Below are 25,012 nucleotides of genomic sequence, written 5' to 3' on the forward strand. Positions count from 1 at the left end.
ACTCAGCATAACGTTCCATCTGTGTTGTCGATCTTCATTTATCCTTGACCTGTGGGTTCGGTTCCAAAATTGGAACCGACTCGGCCATACTACAGCCCACAAGGACCAAAAACTCTTCATGCTTTTCTCACTATCCATAATGCTCCTCTCCATTTTACCTTAGATTGAGTTTGCTGATTGACAGACAGATAAGATATGCAACCTGAAAGCACTTTTGTGGACACCATACCTGGTAAAAGATAGCTAAAAGAAATGTACATAAAGACTCAGCTTGTTCCACCAAGAGATATCAAATGTTAGGGGGTTGGAGGGAGGGGCATCAAGATTAAATGAAGATCGACAACACAGACGGAACATTATGGAGAGTACATAACTTCTTTATCTGACGTTGTCAATCTTCATTTATTCCTTGACCTGTGAGACACAGTCCCCAGCTACTTTGTATCTTGGGTGGAGTCGAGGAATTTTTATCTTGGGTGGACTCGTGGAAGAATTTCTTGAGCACCATAAACCAAAGAACACTCATCCCCTGAAGGCCAAACCTAATTTGTAATGGGTAATAAATGTTATGTGGGGTAGCCCAAGTTGCTGCTGCACAAATGTCATCCAACAAAGCTCTGGAGTGAAAAACTGCAGAACTGGCTATCACTCTGGTAGAGTGTGTTTTAACTGGTCCAGGTAATTCTCCATTCCTTTTGGTGTATATGAAGGATATGTAATCTTTCAACCATTTAGAAAGAGTAAGTTTTCATACTGGTTTATCTAGTCTAGAGCTAGAAAAAGCAATAAACAGTTGATCAGATTTTCTGAAAGATTTTGTTCTATGAAGGTAGAAACGCAATTGTCTGTGGATGTCTAAGTGCTAACAATATTCTCATTTGTTTGAAAATTTTGGAAAGAAAACTTGTAAATTTATAGTCCGATTAATATTTGTCTCTGAAACAATCTTTGGTAGAAAGGATGGATTAGTCCTTAAAGAAATTCTCACTGGGTGAAAAATCATATATGGTGACTTACAAGATAGTGCCTGAATTTCCGAAATTCTTCTACCAGAGTTAATAGCCATTAATAAAGCTGTTTTCCAAGACAGGTACTTTAGTTCACAAATGGCTGCAGGCTCAAAAGGAGGGTATATCAAAGTCTGAAGAACCAAGTTGAGATCCCATGAAACATATGGATGTTTATAAGGAGGCCTCAGCATCAAGGTTCCTTTCAAAAAGGCCTTGCAAAGTTTATGAGACATTAATGAGGAATCTTGTAACCCATTTTGAAAATTTGAAATGGCTGCTAGTTGAATTCTGATGGTAGAAGCATACGCTCCTTCAAAGAGCAATGTCAACAACTCTAAAATGTTTGTGATGGGGGCTGAAAGAGGATCAATGCCCTTATTATGAGCCCAACATGAATTTTTTTCTATTTACTACAAAAAAGTTTTCTAGTAAAGGGTTTACGCGAAACCAAAATAATCTTACAGACTAGAGAAGACAAAATGTTATGCCTGGCAATCAGTGAAAGTGGAGAAGCCACGTTGTGAGCTTTAGGTTCTGAAGGTTCAGGTGAACTAATCCCTCTGTATAAAACAGGAGATCTGGAGCTGGGTCCAGAGTCCACTGATGTTGAATCACATGAGGTCAGGGGAAGGGGAACCAAACCTGTTGAGGTGAGAATGGGGCAATAAGGATCACTTTGCTCTTCAACCTGGTTGCTTTCTTCAGAAATTGAGGAATTAACATTTTGGGGGGGGGGGGAGCGTATAGACATCCAGAGGGCCAATTGTGAAGGAAAGCGTCTCACGGGAACTCCCCCAGAGGGAAGACCAGGGCAAAGTAGCTATTGCACTTGTTGTTTTAGGACGATGCAAAGAGGTTGCACCAAGGCTTGCCACTGTGGCAAAAAATCATTTGTGCCACGTTTGGGTTGCGAGACCACTCATGAGGCATGAGGACAGATCTGCTCAACTTGTCCACTATCACACTGGGAGTACCCGGGATGTGTGCTGCTATTAGAAAGTGGTTGGAAAAGATAGCCTACTCTTAAACTCTGAGTGCTTCTTGACAAAGGGAATAAGACATGGTTCCTCCCTGTTTGTTGATGTACCAGATGACTGACATTTTGTCTGCCTGGATCACAACTGCTCCTCGAGGAAGAAAAGCTTGAAAGGCCTGCAGTGCTAACAGCTCTGCCCTCATCTCTAGGACACTGATATGCATGCTAGCATAAGTGACCAAGTGCCTTGGACAGTCTTGCCCAGATAATGCCCCCCCACCCGATCTGGGAGGCGTCCATGGTCGCAATGGCCTGGGGTAGTATGAAAGGTCGTACCGCTAGAATATCTGTGGAGTGAACCCACCAGAGAAGATCCCTTTTGCAACAGCTGGTTACTAAAATATGATGCAACATCCGCTGAAGAAGAATGGACCACTGGGATGCAAGAAGCCATTGTAGAATCCTCATGTGGAATCTTCCTAGAGGTACCAAAGTAATGGTCACTGCCATAGAATCTAGAGCCTGCAGTACCAGATGTGCAGCTACTGCCTTGTTGCTGATGATTCTCCTGACTTGAGACTTGATATTTTCTCAACGTGGAAAAGGAAGGGAAGCTAAAAGTGTTCATATTCAGATTTGCCCCTATAAATTGCAGACTTTATACTGGAATCAGATGAGATTTCTTATGGTTCATTGTGATTCCGAGGTCGGCACAAGTCCGAAGGACATAGTCTCTCGATTTTCTAAGAGATGCCTGGTGGGAGCGGTGATGAGCCAGTCATCTAAATAAGGAAGCACTCTATGCCCGTGTAGTCTCAAGTGAGACGCTTCTGTGTCCGTGTAGTCTCAACTGAGACACTACCACTGCCATACATTTGGTGAACACCTTGGGGCTGTGGTGAGACCAAAGGGCAAGGCTCTGAATTGATAGTGACTGGCTTCCAGCCAGAAGTGGAGAAATCACCTGGGCGGCTTTTCCATCTTGATGTGGTAATACCCATCCTGGAGATCTAATGAGCACATCCAATCATCCTTTCCTAAGAAGGGAACGATGGACTGAACCATGCCAATCCGGATTTTTGTTTGTCAAACAGATTTGTTCAAAACACTGAGATCCAAAATTGGTCTCCAGTACCCTGTCTTTTTGGCACTAAAAAGAATCTTGAGTAAATTCTGGATTCTTTCTGGTCTACAGGGACATGTTAGATGACTCTCTTTTTCTAGCAGTTGTTTTATTTCTTGAACTGCTGGCTCCCTCTGACTGGGTGGAACATCTGGGATCCTTTTGAGTTATTTGGGATGAGCGTGAAAGAACAGTGTATCCTCTGGTAATTTTTTGCACCCAAACATCTGCAGTTATGTTTATCCAGGCGTGTTGGTGTAAGAATAATTGTCCCCGACTGCTTCCAGAGGCAAGCAATCAGGCCTCCTTTCAGGAGTGCTGGTAGGGTTTTGGTCAAGGATGAATCTCTGAAACCCTGATTTTGCGAGCCACCACTGCCACATGGATGCCATCTTCCATTAAAACTCCCCCCTCTGCCCCTGGGGGAGCTACTACCATGTACATCCTAGAAAAGCCCTTGGGACTTTCAGAACCACATCTTTCCAATCCTCTGGTTCCTACAGAATAGCTATAACAAAATCTCCAAATTTGCCACTAATGCTTCCTCTAAATCTCATCACTGTCAATCTCTCAAACAACTTAACTGGCTAGAAACTCCCTCTTTTACTTCAATTTAATTAACTAACCTTAGCCCACAAAATCCTCCACCATCCAGAAAAAACCCCAGCCCTTAAGGACATTATCCAACCATACTTTGCATCCAGATCCCTTCGCTCAAGCAACACACTACTCCCCCAAGTCACCAAAGTAAAAAACTCAACAGGTGAATCCCTCTTCTCCAACTATATCTCCAGACTTTGGAACTCTCTGCCCAACCCACTTATGAATACTTTATCTAAACAGTTTAAAGAACTACTAAAAACCCATCTTACATACTCCTGGCTCTGCTCCTGCCACAGCCCAGGTTAAACCTACTAAACTCTCTTCAAACCTCCTATACTACACCTTCCCGTTAAACATTGAACCCACTCAACAAACACCTCAATGATTCTCATATCAAACTTATTCTCTATCTACTACCAAAGTTTGATCGGACTGACATATCTTTGTTTGAAAACTCTACATACTGAAAGTAAGTACAATCCTTCTGAATGTATTAAATGTTATTGCTATAATTCCTATTGTTTTTTCACTCCTATGAACCATTACTGTTGTAAATAGTCTTATTATAATCACCTACTCTGTGTTACAAAATGTACTGATGTATTAGAAAATGCAGCAACTTAATGTTTTTTTTAAAATGTGTTAACTATACTCTGTACTACAGACTTTGTACTATTTGATATTGGAGCTTTGATCCCCGGGCCCTCCACTGAAAAAGGACCCATGTCCAGATGGACATTCCCAGTTAACAAATGTAAAATAAATAAAGTAGAGAAGGACCATTGAGGAGTAGAAAAACATACACCCACTGCAGAAAGGGTCTTCCCATCTTCTCACACCTGGACAAAGTCTCACAAACCTTTGGGCCAAAAAGAGAAGATCTATCAAAGGGTGCATTGACGAACGAAGACTTGAATGGCTCCACAAATTCACATAAGTGCAGCCAGGTGTATCTCCTTATGACTACTCCAGAACCTGTTACTCTGGTTGTCCCTTTGGCTACATGTGCTATGAGCCATATGGATGAGTTAGATATGGACTCGAGGGTGACCAACTGAGAAGTAAGCTTTTCGTGACCTTCTTCAGATACAGCTCCCACAAAGGTATTGGATGACTCTTTAATCAAATCCCTTTGGAGTCTAGTGAAATGTGCCATAAAGTTCAACTACCACAAAGCAAAGGTAGAAGAAGCTTATACCTACTTCCTGAACCTATCCATCCCTCAAGACTCTCGACTGGTTCTCTCCTCAGACAGTTCCTCTTTGTGGCTACCACAACCACCATGGCATCTGCTACTAACCCTTTAGTTAAAACTGAAAATCTTCGGGACCTGAGATAATTTTGTCTGGCCTCTTAGGGATTGGCTCTATGGAATCAGGAGCCTTCCACCCCCCACTGCAGGATTGGTTTGATGAGATCATCAGCTGGTGGAGTCACCCAAGAAGTAGATGGGTGACAGCTGAAAGCTTGCAGGTATACTGACTCCTTGGGGGAAGGATGTTGGGATTTCCAGCCATCCCTCTATTTAAGGATCTCAAGGATGTCTCTAAAGGAGACATCTTCAAGGTTGACCTAGGGGAACCTTCCCCTTCATTGTAGTCATTATCCTCAGTGATGGATTCTTCTGGGTAATCCAAGTGTTTCCTCTTACACTTTCTCTTGTGAGGGACTTCTTCAGTGGGAAAATCTGAAAAAGTGTCAGAAGAGGATAAAACCTGACAGGTGTATCCTGCAGTTTCGGCCCTCACTGTCCCGATACAGAGGATGGATGAGAGAATGACAGGAAGGATCAAATCCGATCGGGGGCAAACAACTGGGTGCCCACTGAGGACAAAGCCCTCTCCATTGCCTGGAAGGCAGGTTCCCCTAAAGAGAGAAGGGAGCCACAAGTGAGAATGACTGCCTCGTAACCAAGGTCACTCCCCGCTCTGAGAAACTGCTCCAGACGCCAAAGCCAGAGTGGAGCTCACACATGCAGAGACCCCGAGGTGCAGAGACATCTCTGAGAAAACTGGAGTCGAAATCTGCCACTCGGAACAGACAGCAGAACTCACACTGCGGGACACTCTGGTTCCATGAGGACAGAAGAGCTCAGGGTAGTAGTCAGCCCCAGAGAAAAAGATCTGGCTGGAGCCAAAGCAGTCAATGCCGTAGAGATCAGAGCCTAAGTCTCCAAAACCACAGCTGGGGTCAGAGTAGGAAGATTTGTTGGAGAAAGTAGTTCCAGAGCTGGAGGTAGTCAGAATCGGGGGCATAGAAGGCAATCCACTCACGGCAAGAACCTGATCCACCAGCCTCAGCACATTTAATTCAGATAAGTTCTTGGTGGAGCAAACTGATTTGGTGGACAAAGATTTAGGTCTTTCCGGAAATGGACTAGGCAATTGTCCTGCATACGGATCTACAGATGGGGAATATTGCATTCTTGGAAAAATGTACTCTGGTTCCTGAAGAATTACCATTGGAATCACAGGTGTCAGTGCAGTTACAGTGGATGCAACCAAGGTTGTCAGTTCCGAAGTCTTGTCATGTACTTCTAATGTCTACTCCGGTGCTGAAGATGCAAGTAGTCTTGGAGCAGAAGCTTTCTGTTCAATAGCCATTTGTGGACCCCCTAGCTTAGGTTTCTTAGTCATCGGTGCCGAAGGAGAGGTTGGTGCTGAGTGACTTTTCTTCTTATGCTTGTCGGTTTTTGAAGAAGAAGAGGAGGAAAAAGGGTGCATCTCAGATTTGGAACCAGAAAAAGCCTCCTCAAAAGATGATTTAAGCATGCCCTTTAACATTAATGTATTTCTTCATTCAACTAAGGCTCAGTGACCGAATCCATGGCATACTGAACAGTCTTCTTGAAGATGTAACAAGCCTAAACAATAAACACATAATAAATGACCATCAGAATTCGGCATTTTCCTATTGCACTTCTGACATTTTTTTAAAGCCGGAAGTGCCCTTTCCTTTATCAGCCATATCTAGCACACAAAAAAGGAGTGGAAATTAGAGGTAGGGGAAAAATTACAGTAAAGTGCTACCCAGCAAAGGTACACCCAGAATACCCAAAGGTACAAAGTTATATGTACAGCCAAAAACAGAAGAAAGTGCTACCAACAATGGTAACCTTAGAATACCAGCTGTATATATATATATATATATATATATATATATATATATATATATATATATATGGGTCTACTTCATTTCGTTGTAAACTCATTTCACTGAAAGTCAGTTTCCTGTGACCAATTCACTGAAAGCTCATTTCACTGAAAACTCATTACGTTGAAAGTTATATATGGCATTTTCCCCACTGTAATGCGATCCTGGAGTTAGTATATAAAGTAAGGGGGGGGGGTGGCGGCGTAACCCCCACATATTGTAAACATTTTAAAGCATACAGATGGATACTTACAAGTGCAATGAATAACTCTTTTCAGAAGACAACATATAACCAAACTATGTGGGGGGGCTTCACCGCCCACACCCCTCCTTACTATGTATACTAACTCCAGGATCAGCCCCCCACACCCCCTTACTACATACATATATATATATATATATATATATATATATATATATATATATCTATATATATACTAACTCCAGGATCGCACTACAGTGGGGAAAAAGCCATATATAAAAATTTCAACAAAATGAGTTTCAGTGATGTGAGCTTTCAGTGAATTGGTCCCAGTCATTTGAGTTCAATGAAATGAGTTTTCAACAAAATGAAGTAGACCCATATATATATATATATATATATATATATATATATATATATATATATATATTTAGGTAGTAAATAAGAAAGTATGCCAACTATGGTAGTGAAGATTTCACCAACAAGGTGAAAAAAAGAGACGGAAAGGAGGTTAGGGAGAAAATATTTATAGCAGGGAGTTTCTAAACTAATGTAGAGAAACTAACGAAGAAAGAGAGAGACTATAACAGATAAACAACTACAGAAATTTAAAATATAATTGTACATAGCTCGAGAGGTTTGGCAACACGTCTGACACTTGGAGCGGCTAATGAGATCTGAGGTAAAATGGACAGGTGCATTATGGGTGGGGAGAAAAGCTCTAGAGTTTTTGGTCCTCGTGGACTGTAGTATGGCCGAGTCGGTTCTGATTTCAGAACCGAACTCACAGGTGAAGGAATAAATGAAAATTGGCAACATCAGATTTAATATTCAATATCTGCATCTGCACTAAACAGATGTCAAATGTCAATACAATTGTGTTTGCCATTGTGTAAGCTTTAAAATTAAATCTTTTAATACTTTATGTGTGGCATGGTTTTGGCATTATTAATGCAAATATGAACAAACAATAAATGATGCCTAGAGGCATCAGTAGGATTTAACTGAAGAAACACTTGGAGACATCACTAGGTTGGAATGAGTTAAAAGGAAGCACTTGTGAGAAGTCCCATTTTTAATTCATTACTGCCATACATCAGTATGCATTTGTTTTATTTTTTTTGTTGTTTTTTTTTAATTGAAGCCAAGACACTGAGTGCACAATTTGAACTGTCTGCGTTGGTTCTAGCAGTCTTACTGGTTAAGGGATTTCATATGCTATCACCTGGCTTGGAGAAGCCCTACAGCTTAAAAAAAAACATTTCATCACCAGTCAGTGACTTGGATGGATGGATGTTCGCTCCTTCACATAATGCATGTTTGCCTGGTGGTAGAATCAAAGTAGGTAGAACAAGCACAGGTGGAAAGTGAAGACAGACTGCTTTACACATTCTGTTTGTGCCTGTTTAAAATACAAAATAAATGATGTGGTAAATAAGCAGTGTAGCTACATACATACAAATTCACGTTACTATTCACCTTTCATCAGTCACTGACACTCATGTCAGGTGACCTGAGAACAATATCTCAATGTTAGTTTTGAGAGTAATGATTTCCGAAATGAAGTCTCATTTTTTACCTTCTTCTCACTCCTGTCTGCTAGCAGAGTTTAGGGTAAATGCTATATGCTTTAAAATGCAGGCTTTAGTGGCTTAGTTAGACATCTTTACTAACTGAGGAACTTACTGCTAAGGTAACACAAGTGCTACCTAAATGAAATTTCGAGTGTCAGCTCTTTTGCAGGAAAAAACAAACACAAAGACAGACATGATAGGTATTAAAGAATAAACAGTAACTATAGTAGAAAACTAAATATCTAAGTAGCTGTTGTATGTGCTTGTACACTATTTGTTACACTGGACAACACTGACTACTAGATAATTAACACATGAAAAGAAAAGTACACTATACACAGAGGTAAGATTGGATGATATTGCACATAAGGAAGTGACTGGAATTGCACTTAAATGAGAATATATTAATTTTAGTATGCAGTAAATAAATAGAATTACTGTATGGAAAAAAAAAGAAAGAATGAGAGGGTAACAATCTATTATAGTTCTGATACATCCAGATTTATGTCTGCATTAATGAGTCTTACTGCAGTTGGATAAAAACTGGTCATGAATCTGGAGGTCCTGCAGCGGACTCCATAACCTTCTACCAGAAGCAAGTTTAATGAACCAACTATACGCTGGATGCTTCATTCAGTATTTTGCGGGACCTCTTTTTACATCTCAGTTCAAAGAGCTCCTGTAAGGTAGGAAGACTACAGCCCATGATCTTTTCTGCTGTTATTATTCTTTGCAGCTTCTTCCTTTCGGTCATTGTGCTGTTACCGAACCATACAGTGCAGTTGCTGGTGATAATGCTCTCGATGGCTCCTCTATAGATGGCAACTAGAGCATTCTTAGAGAGCTTTGCTTTTCTCAGCACCTGTAGCTGTTGGTGGGCTTTCTTAATTAGCTGGCCTGTGTTTGTACTCCAAGAAAGATCCTCTGATATATGTACCCCAGGAACTTTGTAGTTTGGACTCTCTCCACTTCACCACTGATCTTGAGGGGCAGGTGCACGGCAGAGCTATTTCTAAAGTCAATAATAATTTCTTGTATTTTATTGATGCTCAGGTACAAACTGCTGTTATTGTACCATTCAATCAGGGAGTTGATCTCATTCCTATACCCACTCTCATCATCACCACTTATGAGTCCTACCACTGTGGTGTCATCTGCAAATTTGATGATGTGGTTGCTGCTAGCTTCCACAGAGCAGTCATGGGTAAGGACCGTGAACAGTAAAGGACTGAGCACACAACATTGGGGTACTCCGGTGCTGATTGTAATACTCCCTGAGGTGCTGTTACCAGCACAGGTCCTTTGTGATCTTCCAATCAGGAAATCGAGGATCCAGTTGCACAGCCCTTTATTTATGCAAAGGTTGATTAGCTTTTCTATAAGTTGTATTGGAATCACCATACTGAATGTCGGGCTGAAATCGATGAACAGCCTGGCATAGTTGTTCTTTTCTTCAATATGCTCCAATGTGAGGTGAAATGCCACCGAAATGGCATCAGCAGTTGATCTGTTTGCCCAGTAGGCAAAGTGCAGTGGGTCAAAGGACTGGGGTAGTACTGCAGTCAAATGCCTTTTAGCCAGTCTTTAAAAGCATTTCATTACATTTGATGTAAGGCCCACTGGCCTGTAATCAGTTAGGCTGGTGGGGTTGGCATTTTTGGGCAGAGGGATTATGTTGGTAACTTTGAAGCATGTTGGTACTTTTTCCTGGACAAGCAAGGTATTGAAGCTGTCCGTCAGAACTATGCTCAGTTGGTCTGCACAACCTTTCAATACTTTCCCAAGAATGTTTTCAAGGCCAGCAGCCTTCCTGGGGTTCACTTTTCTCAGTTGGTTCCTTACATCCACAGCACTGAAGTTATATATTGCCTCCTTTTGGTCACTAAGAAGCTTTACAGCCTCCAGGTTGTTTTTTCTCTTCAAACCTGCCACAAAATGTGTTTAGATTGTCCAGAAAAGCAGTGCTATCATCGCACTGAGCTGAATTGGTATTGTAGTCAGTTAGCTGTTGAATACCATGCCACAGGCTTCTTGAGTCTTCCGCAGCCTCAAAGCATTCTTGTATCCTCTTTCCATACTCCCTCTTGGCCTCCTTGATACCCTTTTTTAGATTAGCCCTTGCCACACTTAGACCCTTCTTATCCTTTGCCCTGAAAGCAGTGTTTCTTGCCTTCAGCAACTCGTACACCTTGCTGTTTAGCCATGGTTTCTGGCTGGCTCTTACTTTAACATTTTTGATGTTCAATACATCCTCCATGCATTTGGATATACAGTACATTCTTCTATGTTCACCAGATTGTTCACCATGGCTGCCTCCCTGAAGACCTCCCAGCTTGTGGTTTCAAAGCAGTCCCTGAGACTTTCCATTGCTCCTTCATGCTAGACCCTAATTTGTTTCACAGTGGGATTATCTCTGATCAAGAGAGGTTTGTAAGCTGGTATTAGTTTTATGGAGATGTGATCACAGCCACCCATTTTTGGTTGTTGTACAGCTCTGTATGCCCCTTTTATAGGTTCACAGGTAAGTACTAGGCTATTGGCCCTAGGGCCTATATAAGCCTAGCCAAAAAGGTACCCTGACTTTCACCACCCAAGAAAATTATTTTCCTGTGCCCCTGTTGAGCAGAGCCATAGAAGTGATCCCCGGGTGTATTTCCTATTTCCCCTCCAATCATCAAGATTTTTCTTGAAGAGTGCTAATGAGGAGCTCTGCTTGACATACATAGGTAGTCTGTTCCAGAGTATGGGAAGTCTCTGGGACATGTATCTATCCCTCCAGCATGTTTTGTTTATTGTGGCAACAAGGTTTAGGTCCCTACAGCGTGTTGTTCGGAGGGATTGGGATTTCTTTAAGTGGAGCATGTCCAACAGCTCTGGGTTTGACATAGCTTTATATGTTAGGCAGAGATTGCCTCTAAGTAGGTGATATGTGACGGAGTAAATTTGGAGTTTTTTGAGACGGTCTGCGTAGGGTATCTGTTTGAGGCCAGTAATCCTCTTTGTGAGGTATTTCTGTAGACTCTCCAGTTGTTGCAGATGTCTTGTGAGGTACATACCAAAAGGGGCACTGTACTCTATAATGGGTCTAATGAGTGATGAGTAGAGGGGAACAATGACCTCTTTTTTTTCTGGATGAGAAACCTTTTGTGATGAGGTGTGCTACGTAGAAGGATTTCCTGACCACTGTGGCAATGTGATTATCAAAGGAGAGACTACTGTCCCCACCTGTGTCCCAAGGTCTCTTACCACACTTTCATTAAGTAGACTACCACCTGTGTGGTAGTTCATGTTATGTTAGTGTAAGCCTTGTCCAGAGTATTTGCTTCCCTTGTGGGAAAATCCAAAATTTGGTAGCAACTGGATAGCACCTCCCTGAGATCTGCTTTGTTGAAGTCACCAGCTATCATAAATGCACAGTCAGGATTCTGAACATGGCGACTGTCTGAAAACACCTTCTCCACATAGCTCCTCTCTCAACTAACGGGTGTTATATCAATATCATTGAAATCCCGGTTTTAGACCTTAATAATTCAAACCTAAAATCTGAGAGGAAAATCCGAAGTTGCAATTTTACTTCTTCCTGCGAAGATACTGCTATAAATTACTGCAATTAATCCAATACGGGAGAACAGCGACCCTGCACATGGATTTTAGAGGCCTGAAGACTTCAGTACTACAGCAACTGACAAAACCCTTCTGAGGACTCGGTTCGCTATGCCGAAGGAAATTGAAAACATGGACTTTCAAAGCACTAAAGTTAAATTCTCCACTATTTCAAATTCTCCAGAGAAAGAAGCTAAAAGACCTAGATCTGCTAAATGTAATCAAGAAATAATAAAAACCTCAACAAAACAGAAAAATGAAGATACACTACAGATCGATGAGCTGAAAAGTGCTCTCCTTCCCTTGCATTCAGCGATACAAGAACTGTCAGAGAAAATGAGTTCCTTTGGCTCTACAATAAATAAAATAGCTGATAGACTTGATCTTGTTGAAAACAAATCTAAATCAAACGAGAAAGAAACTGAACATTTGAAATCTGAAATTCAACTTAGAGACAAAACCATATCTGACATCCAAACCAAGATTATAGATCTGGAAGCCAGAAGTAGACGCAATAACCTAATAAAAGAGGAATATCTGAAAAATACGAAACCTATCAGCTAACGGAAAGCATCACACAAGTGTTTAATGCTCTCTTACAACTGAATGACTCTCCTACCAAATATACTATTGAAAGAGCACATAGAGCCCTACGGAAACATCAGGTATCTGCACCACCTAGACCCATATACATTAAATTGCTTAACTTTCAGGATACTCAAAAGATTATTAAAGCCTATAAGAAATCAACAAATTTCACGTGGAATAACCAGAAAATCAGCATCGCACTAGACTTACGCATTGAAATCAGAGAGAAACGATGCAAGCTCTCCACATACTGTTCGGATCTCATAGCCAGAAAAATCAAATTCCAAATGAGGTTTTCACATTTATTATCCTTCACCTTTAAAGAAGTGAAATATACCATGGCAACGCCTAATGAAGCGGACGCAATTTTTGTGAAATGCTTCGGATCATCGCCCTCGAATCATTAACTTCTCTGGACCTTTGTATTTGCATATTCAGGCACCCTGGTTAATTTACAAGCCCTGTTTGAGTCCGATGTTGCGTGTATACAGCTGCAAAGAATAAATCATTTATTGTCTGATGTGTCACCAAAATCACTTTAATGGGTCCACTCATGCTGGTTTGAGTTGAGTGGGGGTCCTATTATCCATAAACACAATGTCAGTATTTGTCGGTTGCTCAATCTAAACCGGAAACGTCAGTAATAAACTTCCTCCACTCATACGAAGAAATTTTACTGTCCACAACACTGGATTTTTGCGAGATCTTTATTCTCACACTCATTGGATCTTCGAATCCTATCTGAATGGCCTGCTCGTTTAAACCAAAGGTATCTAAACCTCTGATGAGCTCTTAATGATCGCTAGGTCCTGATATCGATGGAACTTTATTGCGATACTTGCATACTCGATCTCAGTATCCTACTGGTACTTTTCATAAGGACATGAGACTTGAGATGAATACTCTGCATTAAAACTCATATTTTATCTACTACTCAATGGTAGTTTAACAGAATATATAAGCAGATTATTCTCAATACCTGCTTTACAACTCTGGTTTTAAATAAATAGTAATCTTGCTGTTTTATTAAAATTGGATCAGTTTTCTACCCAAGTGGATAATTCACCAGGTTACGACCCTTGGGAAGTAAAAAAATTCACTGATCTAAATTTTGATATGGCTGTCTTGGCGATAATGATCTGCTTTATATCTCACCTGATTCTTGTCAAATAAGCAAGCTGCCTTATATGAGCAATCATATCTTTATCTATAGATCCATTTTGGGGAAACTTGAGTAGTCACAATGTAACGTGGCATATGCTTACTTGTTCTAAATAGCCTTGGTCCTAAAGACAATGCCTCACTAAGATTTTCCTTTGCTAGCATGTATAAAATCAAACAGCATCCCAACCTTCGTGCGGACCATTGATGCCCAATGAGCTCTACTACTGGGTCTATATTGTAATTCTAGGATTACATGAGGAATTGTTTCCTTCTCGAGTTAGACCTAGCCTTTATGAAACTAATATACCAGATAAATTAAGCTATATTCCTGAAATAAGAAAGCATGAATGGGATGTTCTCGATACATGGTTGTTTGCTAAACCTCATCTGGATATAAGTAACTTGGTTTGGTAATCTTATCAAACTCACTACCCCGAAGTATTGTATTGTACAAATACTTTGATTTCAGACATATACTGGCTTAGATTCCTCCAAGCTGAAAGCGTTTTATATACCGCAGTCAGGCCAGTAGTCAAGATAAGAGATACAAGAACCTGATAGGAGTTAAATACCCTATTGTTCTTGACTAGGGTTACAAATTAAAGGTTCTTTCACTAACTATACTAGAAAATAAACCTGTTATATATGCATCAACTTTAGCCTGAAATATGGGGGATAAACTGTTTTTATTTTCTTAGTGTCAAGACTTCATAACAAAATCCCCTGGAGATTTTATATGATGAACTCTACAGTTAACCAAACCAATGGTTGTATGGTAAATACCTTACATGAAACACCCCCCCCCCTCTTTTATTTTTTAAGTTAATCGTCTATGGAGGGAAGCTATATGGATACGTTAAGAAGGTTTTTGGATGACGTGTGAGGGAACAATTGTGTTATTGTATATTAATTGTAAATATTGTTGGTATTTTTTAATCTATCATTACACCTTCTTTTTAACTAAACTGCTTTTCTATAATGTACATAGTTTTTGTCTTCTCTCAATGTTAAGTAGTATGTGGTTAGGCGCGGGGTTGATATTGAGAGACTGTGGTGTCATTATTTTTTGTATCTACACTTACTACATATTCACCAATAATTTACTTTTTGTGATTATCCTGTATCTCAAATACTCTTGCATGGATTACTTAGTTATGTTTTGTAATGGTTAACAGTTGGAATATTATATCTTGGAACGTCAGGGGGCTCCAATCAAAAGACAAAAGGAATCTGTTATTACACTTGCTCTATAAATCCCAGGCTGAAGTGTGCTTTATACAGGAGACTCATATGAAAAACAATGAATGGGATAAGGAGAATAATAGAAAATGGGTAAAAGTAATTATAACCATGGGTATCTCTAACAACTACAGAGGAGTTGCTATCATCATTAAAAAATCCTTTAGACCTTTGATTACTGACCGAGGAGTAGATCAGGGAGGTAGATGGTGTTTCTTTACATGTGCAACACATGAATTAAACAAACCAATCCTATTCCTAAATATATATGGACCATGTTCGGGTCAGCAAGATTTTATTATTAATATTTATAACCTTCTTCTTAAATTCCCTAATCATATGTTAATCCTAGGGGGCGACTGGAATATGGTCACTGACCCAAATATAGACAGAACGGGCAGACCGACCGCCTCAAACCGCCTCAAACCTTCAGGATTCCCTGGTCTTAAAAGAATTAATCCTAGATTTTGATTTGATTGACCCCATCTCATTTGATAACGACTCTGGAAACAATAATAGTTTTACCTACTATTCTAATTGCCACCACTAATGGTCACATATTGACTTCTTTTTAGTCTCAAGTGCTCTATCCAATGACCAAACTAAATTTAGAACGGAACCGAGATTCTTAGCTGACCATTCAAAAATCTCTTTGGAATTAGTTCCTACAGTCAATTCATCCCGAATCTACAAAAATTATAATTGGTCTCTAAATAGTAATTTACTTAAAGAACACTCAACAGTTGAAGAAATCACATTAACTATTAAATAACTCTTTGCACCCTCTCGAGACAGGGATATTCCATTTGACATCAGATGGGCTGCATGCAAAGCAGTATTAAGGGGAATATTCATTAAGAAAGCTACTTATCTTAAGAAACTTAACAAAATTCGAGAAGAGGAACTTGGTTCAGAGATCCTAACATTAGATGACAAACTCCGGATAAAGTTCTCTCCAGAGATAGAAAAGCAACTACTTACTAAGCAAAAGGAATTACTGGAACTCCAACAATCTAACTTCTCTCTTTTAGAACTTCGTTATATTGCCAAATACTCCGAATCTTTACAAAGTCCATCTAAGGCTCTTGTCAGATTGTTAAACTGTTTGCCCAGAGCCCCTAAAATTACATCAGTTAAACATGGTAATAATATATACAAGACTAATGCACAAATCATTCATTTATTTCACCAAATTTACAGTGACATTTATGCCCTCAATTCCTCTCTACCCTCTCGGAATGAAATGAGGGAATTCCTAGCCAACCTCTCCCTCCCAAACTTATCCAGTACCCAGAGTAAAAACCTCGCAGCTCCAATCAAGAACTCTGAGATCCACGAAGCTATCGATGATCTGAAATTGGGGAAAGCTCCAGGCCCTGACGGATTTACATCTGAGTTTTATAAATCTTTTAAGACTAAACTGGTACCCATTTTTTCACAACTTTACAACCATATCACAAAATGTGGCATATCAGATAAATACATTAATCACTCCAGAACTATCCTAATTCCTAAAAACACCCTTGATACTACAAACGTAAATAACTTTAGACCAATATCAATCATGAATGTGGACATTAAAATCTTTACTGCTATTCTGGCTAACAGACTTAAAAAGATGATGCACATCCTAATCTCTCCTGAACAATATGGGTTTACAACTAACAGACATACCTGGGATAACTCCCTAACCTTAGAATCAATGATAAGCATTACAAAAAAGGTAAGGAATCCTATCTATGCATGGGTAATAGATGCTAGGAAAGATTTTGATAGGGTTAATTGGGATTTTTTATTCATAGTACTGTCTTCTTTTAATATTCCATCTGAATTTATCAGTATTATTAAAACATTATATCACATTTCCTTCACAAATTTATACATTAATGGTCAATATTCACAACCAATAAAAATTGTGAATGGAACCTGACAAGGTTGCCCTCTCTCTCCCTTATTGTTTAACCTTTATATTGAACCTCTCTTTTTACTCCTAACCCAGCAAACACACCATTCGATCCCTAGATTATTTAACACAAAAGTGAGCCTAACCACTTTTGCGGATGACTTGAACCTGTACTTTCAACATCCATTGTCCGACATGGGAAAGCTAGTTCGATCCCTGAATACCTTTGATATAGCTGGATATCGGATAAATAAAAATAAATCCTTCATCTTCCCGATTAATCCCCTTGCACATGAAAGCTTTTTATTCCCAGATGTATCTACTCGTATAGAGAATTCCCTTAAATACCTAGAAGTACAGTATGACCACACCTCTACATCTATTTTACAGTCTAATTTATCCAAAACCTGGACTTCCATCTCCCAGGATATTTCAAGATGGCAAAAATTAAACCTCCCAATGCTTGCTAAAACCTCCATCATCAAGATGAATGTCCTTCCTAAACTTCTATACCTACTTAACTCCTCGCTTTCTTCCTCTCCAATTTTGCTTTTTAATAAAATTCACAAAGCTTTCGCAAAATTTATATGGCACCCTAAATCGGTCAGGATTTCATATCTAAGGCTTACTTTACCGAAAAAGCAGGGGGGATTAGCGATGCCCAACCTACATTTATATTATAAAATTATTCAAGCAAATAGAATTTATACTATTGCAAACTATCTACCAAACCCGAACACTTGGTCTCTGTTATGGGTTAAACTATGGTACAACTACACACTAACGAATAAGATCAACCCTAAGGCACTACCCTTCCTAATAAATACAACCTCAAAAATTGAATCTTCTCCCCACTCTTAAAGGACTAATAAAACACTTCCAGGATTTATTCCAATATACTTAACTGGAAAATGCCCTTCTTCTATTCCAACCCTTACATCTTAATCCGAATATAACCTTGAACAATGTAATGATTAAACTGAATGGTTTCCCCTTAATTAAAGATTTTACCCTACGGGATATTCATAAATATAACCTCTTATCTTTAACTGATTTACGAATGGCGTTTGGTTTATCTAAAAAGTATATCTCTATTCTGAGACAACTTAGAGAACTTACTCTATCCATAACTCATAACTTCCCGAGTACAGAGGAGGAACAGAAACAGGTAGAAACTCTTCTCCAGAACCTAACCTATAAGAAAAATATGATCTCAATAGGGTACAGATCCTTTTCTAACTTATTAAATCAAGGGAAAATTCTTTTGGCGGACTATTGGGACCATCAGGGGAACAATCTCATAATGAATCAGAAACTACTAGCTATTAAACATACTCAGATGTTCTCCCCATATAAAAAACTTCTCTATACACAATTCATGATTTTTAACAATCTATACCTTACCCCGGTTCATTTAAACAAATTTCATCTCAATCACACCACTATATGCTCCTGTTGCTCACATCCACATACCGACTTGGTACATATATTATGGTTTTGTAAATATGCTTACAACCTCTGGTGTTCGCTTAAAATTTGTTTAGAGAAAATGGGATATCATAAATCTACACTCACCTGGGAAATGGCGCTACTACATATTACTAACGTTCACATGCCTAAAATCAAACTTCATGCCCTAATTGTTATTTGTCTTTTGATTAAATATTATAATACTAAACACTGGTTGGATCGTACTAAACTTAGATGGAAAGATTTTAAAATCTTAGCTACTCAGTACATTTGATCTCATAAGCTGTTAATAAGTAATCCTGGTAGACGGAAATACTACCAGAAACTATGGGATTTCATTTTTCAGCTTTTATCCAATGATTAGTAATCTATAACAATTTTCACGTATTCTTCCTCATTACTTCAATATGGAACATTTGTAGTCTTCAGGGTGATTAGTAGTATATTAAGTGCACTCTTTTTACTTTGCTCTAATCACTGACTTGTTTCTTTTTATGTACACTTGAGAGAACTGGCACTTTTGTATATTGGTTGTTGTTGGATTTGTTTCGTTTTGATATGAAATAAATAAAGTTGTGTTTTTTAAAAAAAATAAATGCACAGTCAGAATTCTTGCATTGCAGCTCACATACAGTATTATGCAGTATACTCAGTGCTTCACTGATGTTAGCACTTGGTGGTGTGTATGTATATATATATATATATATATATATATATATATATATATATATATATATATATATATATATATATATATATATATATATATATATATATACACAGATGCTACATAGACACTATTTAGCTCTCTGGGCACATAAAAAGGTCTGTATTTCAGTATCAGAAATTCCACATTCAAAATGTTACAGTTTATGCACCAGCTATCATTCACAAAGATGCACACTCTGCCTCCCTTAGGAACCTAGCTCTGTGTGGAAAAGCTATCAGTTCTGAACAAAGTGAAACCATCAAGGGTTACAGCACTGTCACTAATCTTATTTAGCTAAGTCTCTGTAAAGATTAACAGACAGGAATTTCTCACCTTGTTTGTGATGTTGAGCTCAAGCTTTAGAAAGTCCATCTTGTTGTCTAATGAGCATACATTTGTTAACAGAATTGAGGGAAGTGCAGGCCTGTGAGGGTTTGTTTTCAATCTGGCAGCAATTCCAGCTCTCAGCCTCTTTTCCTGGTTCTGTTACATCTCTTCCTTTTGGGTCATATCCTGATTGCTCCCGAACCTTCCATTCCTTGATTTAGCTACTTTGAAGCTTGTTTAGTTAGGATGTTGAGTTCCAGCAGTTCTGTGAGTGTTATAGGCCCCAGATGCTCTGTAGTAAGCAGGGAATCCAGCCAGAACGATGGCATAACTGAATACTTGATTTCCAGAAGTTTCTTTCTGCTGTAAGTTACTGTAACATCATTTAAATGACTGGAAAATTATTTTCTCGTATTTTTGTCAACAAATAAGACAGATTAAGCAATCCTGTATCATGAGCTAATATAGCCGCAGCTTCACTGAACGCCGCCATTTTTTTTTTTTTTGCAGTAGTGTAGAGCCAGAAATAACAGACACTTTTACAACTCAGTGTTTTGTGATTGCCCATCATAGTTAAAATAAGATCTGAATGGAGACCGCAAGCCAAGTTTGATATCTTCAACTTCTGGATTTTGTCCAACTACTTGAGATACTAAGGAATATGACATTTAAAACAATAGTCATCCTCGAATACTGTTTTCACATTTGGAATATGCCACATACTGGCATTCATATTTATTTATTTTGTAGATTTTCCCAGAAACCATGAAGACCGGTAACACGATTACCTTAACATGTTACTGTCATCTAATGGCGAATGATGCAACACAGTCATTTTTTCTTTGATTACAAAGTCCCTTTTGCTAGATTTTTTTAAATGTATAACAGAAGTTTAAGTTATATACAGGAGTCTTACCTGTGTAGCTCTAAAGTATCCCCTCCAATGAGGCAGTCTTATCACCTTGTTGAATGGGAAAAATCAACTAATCCCATTTACTTCCCCCCACCCACCCAATACATTGTTTCAACTCCTTATCATCTGTAACTTCCCTGGTTGACAAAAATATGCCCACCCTGTATATAAAACTAAAGGGACTAAAAACATCTTAACTATTTGTATCTTACTATCTATACCCCCATAATCAACAGCCTACAGCTTTTTCAAACTTACTATAACTTTTGTTTAGTCTCTTCCCACGTGTCTGTAACTACCATAATAGAATCTGCTCATACAACTAAATTTTTGATCCTTACTTGTCCCCATCAATATAAGTATTGCTAAATCAAATTCATGTGAGGCTACATATTTTACTGTTATAGCCTTTGTTTTTTTCTTCATTTATTGTACATCCTGAAAAGAACTGAAACCGTCTCAAAATTTACCACACCAAAATGTCCTTTTCTGGATTATCATGTACAACATAATATCATCTACAAATAAATGTAACTTTTCTTGATTATTATACCAGCTATATCCTTGAACTTGTGAGGCCCTTATTTTTTAGTCTAAAGGGTTCTAAATTTAAAACAAACCCGGGAGGGGGGACACACCTGTCTAGATCCCCTGGTCAAATGTAACTTGTCCAAGAGAACCCCCCCCCCCCACATTAATTCTCACTTCTGACACTTCATATATTCTCCGTATTAACCCTATTATTTTAACAGGGAATGCTAATGACACCACTGCTCTACTCATAAAATCCCATCTGAGACTAATGAGTACTTCCTCTGTATCAAGACCCACCAACAATAATGGCATTTTCTTAGACTCTGCTTCACTCTGGATCATTATTGTTTTGTTAATGTTACCAAATGTTTGTCTCCCCTACACAAAACCACAAAGATCCACATTTATCAGTTTTGCAAGAAACGAACAGAGATGGGAGAACACAAATGTCCCCAGCATTAAAGTAAAGGATTGACTTAACTTCCTTGTTATTTGTGAAAAACAAAAAATAAAAACACCAACATTACAATATTAAGCAACAGTAAAGAAAATTCTAGAACTTCAGATATTAATTCTTCTATACTAAAGAAACAAACTCAAACAGGCTTAAACACCAGAATAACTCCGCTTTAATACATAAGGACTTTAATCCACCAAATGGATTTCATCAGAACAGCTTTAACCCATGGAAAACTAATGCATACCAAAAAGAACAAAGGATCATAAATCATGACTGACACCCTCATACATCGTAATGAGCCTAACTTACAACTAAAAGCTAGCCTAATGTAACACAAGTAATTTTTGTTTACAATTACAACTAAGATATACAGAACTAGCATTAATAAAGCAAACTTCAAATAAACTGCAGTTCAGAACTAGCAATAACTCCTCTGTCTCCAGACAGGACAACGTGTTACAAAACTCCTTTCATTAAAGGCTATTTAGCACCAAGGTGACAACAAGATCTGATGCATTAAAAAAATATTAAAAAAAAATCATGAGAGATGATGTGAAGACGGTTGTGTGTATGTATGTCTGCGTGCATGCGTGTGTCAACATGCATATGAATCAAGAAAACAGCACCCACTACAGTAACCTTGTAAAAGATGCACTATAAACAAACATCATACTTAAAAATACAATCAAAATAAAAACTGTAATCGTAAGTGTATTTAAACAAAAAAGGAAAGCACTTCTGCATATAAGGCTTCAACAGATCACTGTTAAAACGTCTTCTTCTTCTTTTGGCTTTTCCTGGTTAGGGGTCGCCACAGCGGATCACCTGTCTGCTCATGATTGGCAGTGGAGTTTTATGGTGTCGAGTTGCCAGCCCGGCACCCAACCTTCCACACAAGGCACATACACGCACACACTCATGCCTACGGCTAATTTAGAGTATCCAATCCACCTACAGTATGTCTTTGGGATGTGGGAGGAAACCAGAGCACCCGGAGGAAACCCACGCGACCAGAGAGAAAACATGCAGACTCTGCACAGAAGGCATCCCAGCCTAGGATCGAACCAGAGAACCTCTTGCTGTAAGGCGGCAACTATAACTGCTGCACCACCATGGCCGCCCTAAACTATGCTTCCATAAAAACAATCATAAATGTATGGAAAAAAGAAAATGACTAAGCATTTGTATATATTATAGCAGCACAGAAAACAAGCAGAAACCATCAAAAATACAGGCATAAAAATGTCCAAGATAAGTGAATAAATGAGCAAACATGTCATGTCAAAACCATTGATAAAATAATTTGTGGTCCAATTTCCTAAGCTGAAGAATGCATTTAATCGAACACGCAGAACAGAGTCCAGGAGAGTTGTTAAGTGTTAAGGCAAATTTGCCATTCCAGCTCCTTCTTTTCAATGGCATTACAATTGCCCTCAGGTGGACCCATCCTGATTATGTCTAAAATGTGAAGGTAAAGAATGACCTGGTGATCCAGTGTTGTGTTCTGCAAGAGGATTCTTGCTTATTCTATTTCTAATTTTCAGATGTGTTGCACTATCCTCCTTTTAAACTTAAAAATAGTCTTCCCTACTAAATAAAAAAAAAAAAACTTGACACTTAGAGCACTGGGTCTGTAAACAATCCTCTCACAGTTACAGTTCCCAGCCACCTTTCTGTTATATTTTTTTACCAGTATTAGGGCCAATGAAAAAATCTCTGCAGCTCATGAAGTCACAAAAGGTACAGAAAGGGGGCCCACATTTAATGGTACAGAGCCTCTCCATACTGTCCTTGTTGAACATCCCTTCTAAATAATACCTAAAGTTCCTACCTTTTTTTTGGAAACAAAAGAAGGGCCAGGATCCAGAATCTTGCTCACTAGTCTATTACAAGACAAAACAGACCAGTTGTCAGAAATTGTACGTTCAATCTCATGGGCATGTTTACTAAAAGTTAAGGTCATGCTTCTCTTTAGTTTCTATTTCCTTTGTCAAGTGTAGAGACTACTGAAATCACATAAAATAAAAAAAGTCTTCATGGTTCATACAAGGAAGTGTCCTCCTTTGCTTTTAGATCCTTAATAGAACCAAAAATACATCAGATGGTCCCACTTTGATACCCCATCTCAAGAAAATCCCTGTGGATTTCCTGCAGGTTCTTTAGAAAATTAGCTGCTTCTCTGGACACATGAGCAATCCGTATACCCTATGATTTTATTGCATTATGCTTAGTCATTTGCAGGTACATGATGCTAGCATAAAGCAGTAAGTTTACGTGGGCGGGTTTGCAAAATAAATAAATGTAAAGTTCTTCTGACTGTGTGCACTTGCAAACAGTGAGCTGCACAAAACTAACTTTATGGTAATTGTGATGAATAGGAATGCACAGGGTTCCTGGATACAAGGCAGATTTACCAGGGACATTGGTGACCTTTCTCATTTCATTTATCAGTTTTGGCAACACCTTTGCCATTCTCTTAGCTTGAATAGATGAATCATTTACAATCATTGTATAACATTGAAAATGGTCTGTAGGAAGCTGGGCCTGAAGGATCTTTACCCACTTTTGGTAATACAGCCACCACAGCTTTCTTCCAAGATGCTAGTACTATACCCCCCTTTTTAAAATATTGTTAAACAAACCTTTATGTATCTTTATTACTTTCTTCCCTCCCAAGCACCAAACTTCCACAGGAGTACAATATGTTCCTGTAGAATTCACTGTTGATTTATCACTAATCATCATCATTTTCATCCTATCACTTTCCTATCCAAGCTGTTAATTTGTGTGCCTCATCATCATCTAGCCTTGGCATAGTTAATTCTTCCATAAACGTTTCTGTCTCTTTTCTTGGAGTAGAATGACTGTGTTGTATACATACTTATATACACAATTCTGAAAACACTTTTTAATTATAACAGAAACATACACTTTAACATGTTTATGAATTAAGAAAAACTTCAGCACAATGACAGCAACTTTAATTGTAGTGCTGTCCTGCATGTCTAATGCCTTGCTTATAAAAGGCAGCTATGCCCTAAACACATTTCACTTTCTGAGAGTTTATTTTCCTCTCTAAACAATGATCTTCCTAACTACATATATTAAAAAAGCCCAACTTAGCAGTTTTTTCCCTTATGTGGAATTTCTATCCTAGTTAGCTTCTTGAGCAGAAAATATGCTTTTGCTGAATGAAATGTCACAATGCTTTCTTCAGGTATTTGTCACATTTGCACTTGCATCATTTTCACCTATCACTTATGAAACTAACAAAAAAAAAAAAAAAAAAGACTGAGCTACCAACAGCTTTTTTATTATTTCATACCCACTAGAATCGTGTTATTCAGGCTGAAAAAATCACCACTTTTATATGGTGTACTGTCATTTACACCTGCAGTCATTTCTTCTCCTGGGGCCGTTAGCCTATTAATCCTTTTGTTGTATTAAGAAGAAGAAGCTCT

At 38.7% G+C, this 25,012-nt stretch overlaps 1 protein-coding gene across 4 annotated transcripts in view; it reads right to left on the reverse strand.

The window, feature by feature from the left end:
* The window catches only part of ELMO1 (engulfment and cell motility 1), a 3,030,107-nt gene that overhangs the window by 2,281,370 nt on the left and 723,725 nt on the right, over positions 1-25,012 (reverse strand). The window lies entirely within an intron of this gene.

Source organism: Protopterus annectens, chromosome 3.part0 (assembly GCF_019279795.1).
Source record: "Protopterus annectens isolate FY-2018-M chromosome 3.part0, PAN1.0, whole genome shotgun sequence".
Classification (NCBI taxonomy): domain Eukaryota; kingdom Metazoa; phylum Chordata; order Ceratodontiformes; family Protopteridae; genus Protopterus; species Protopterus annectens.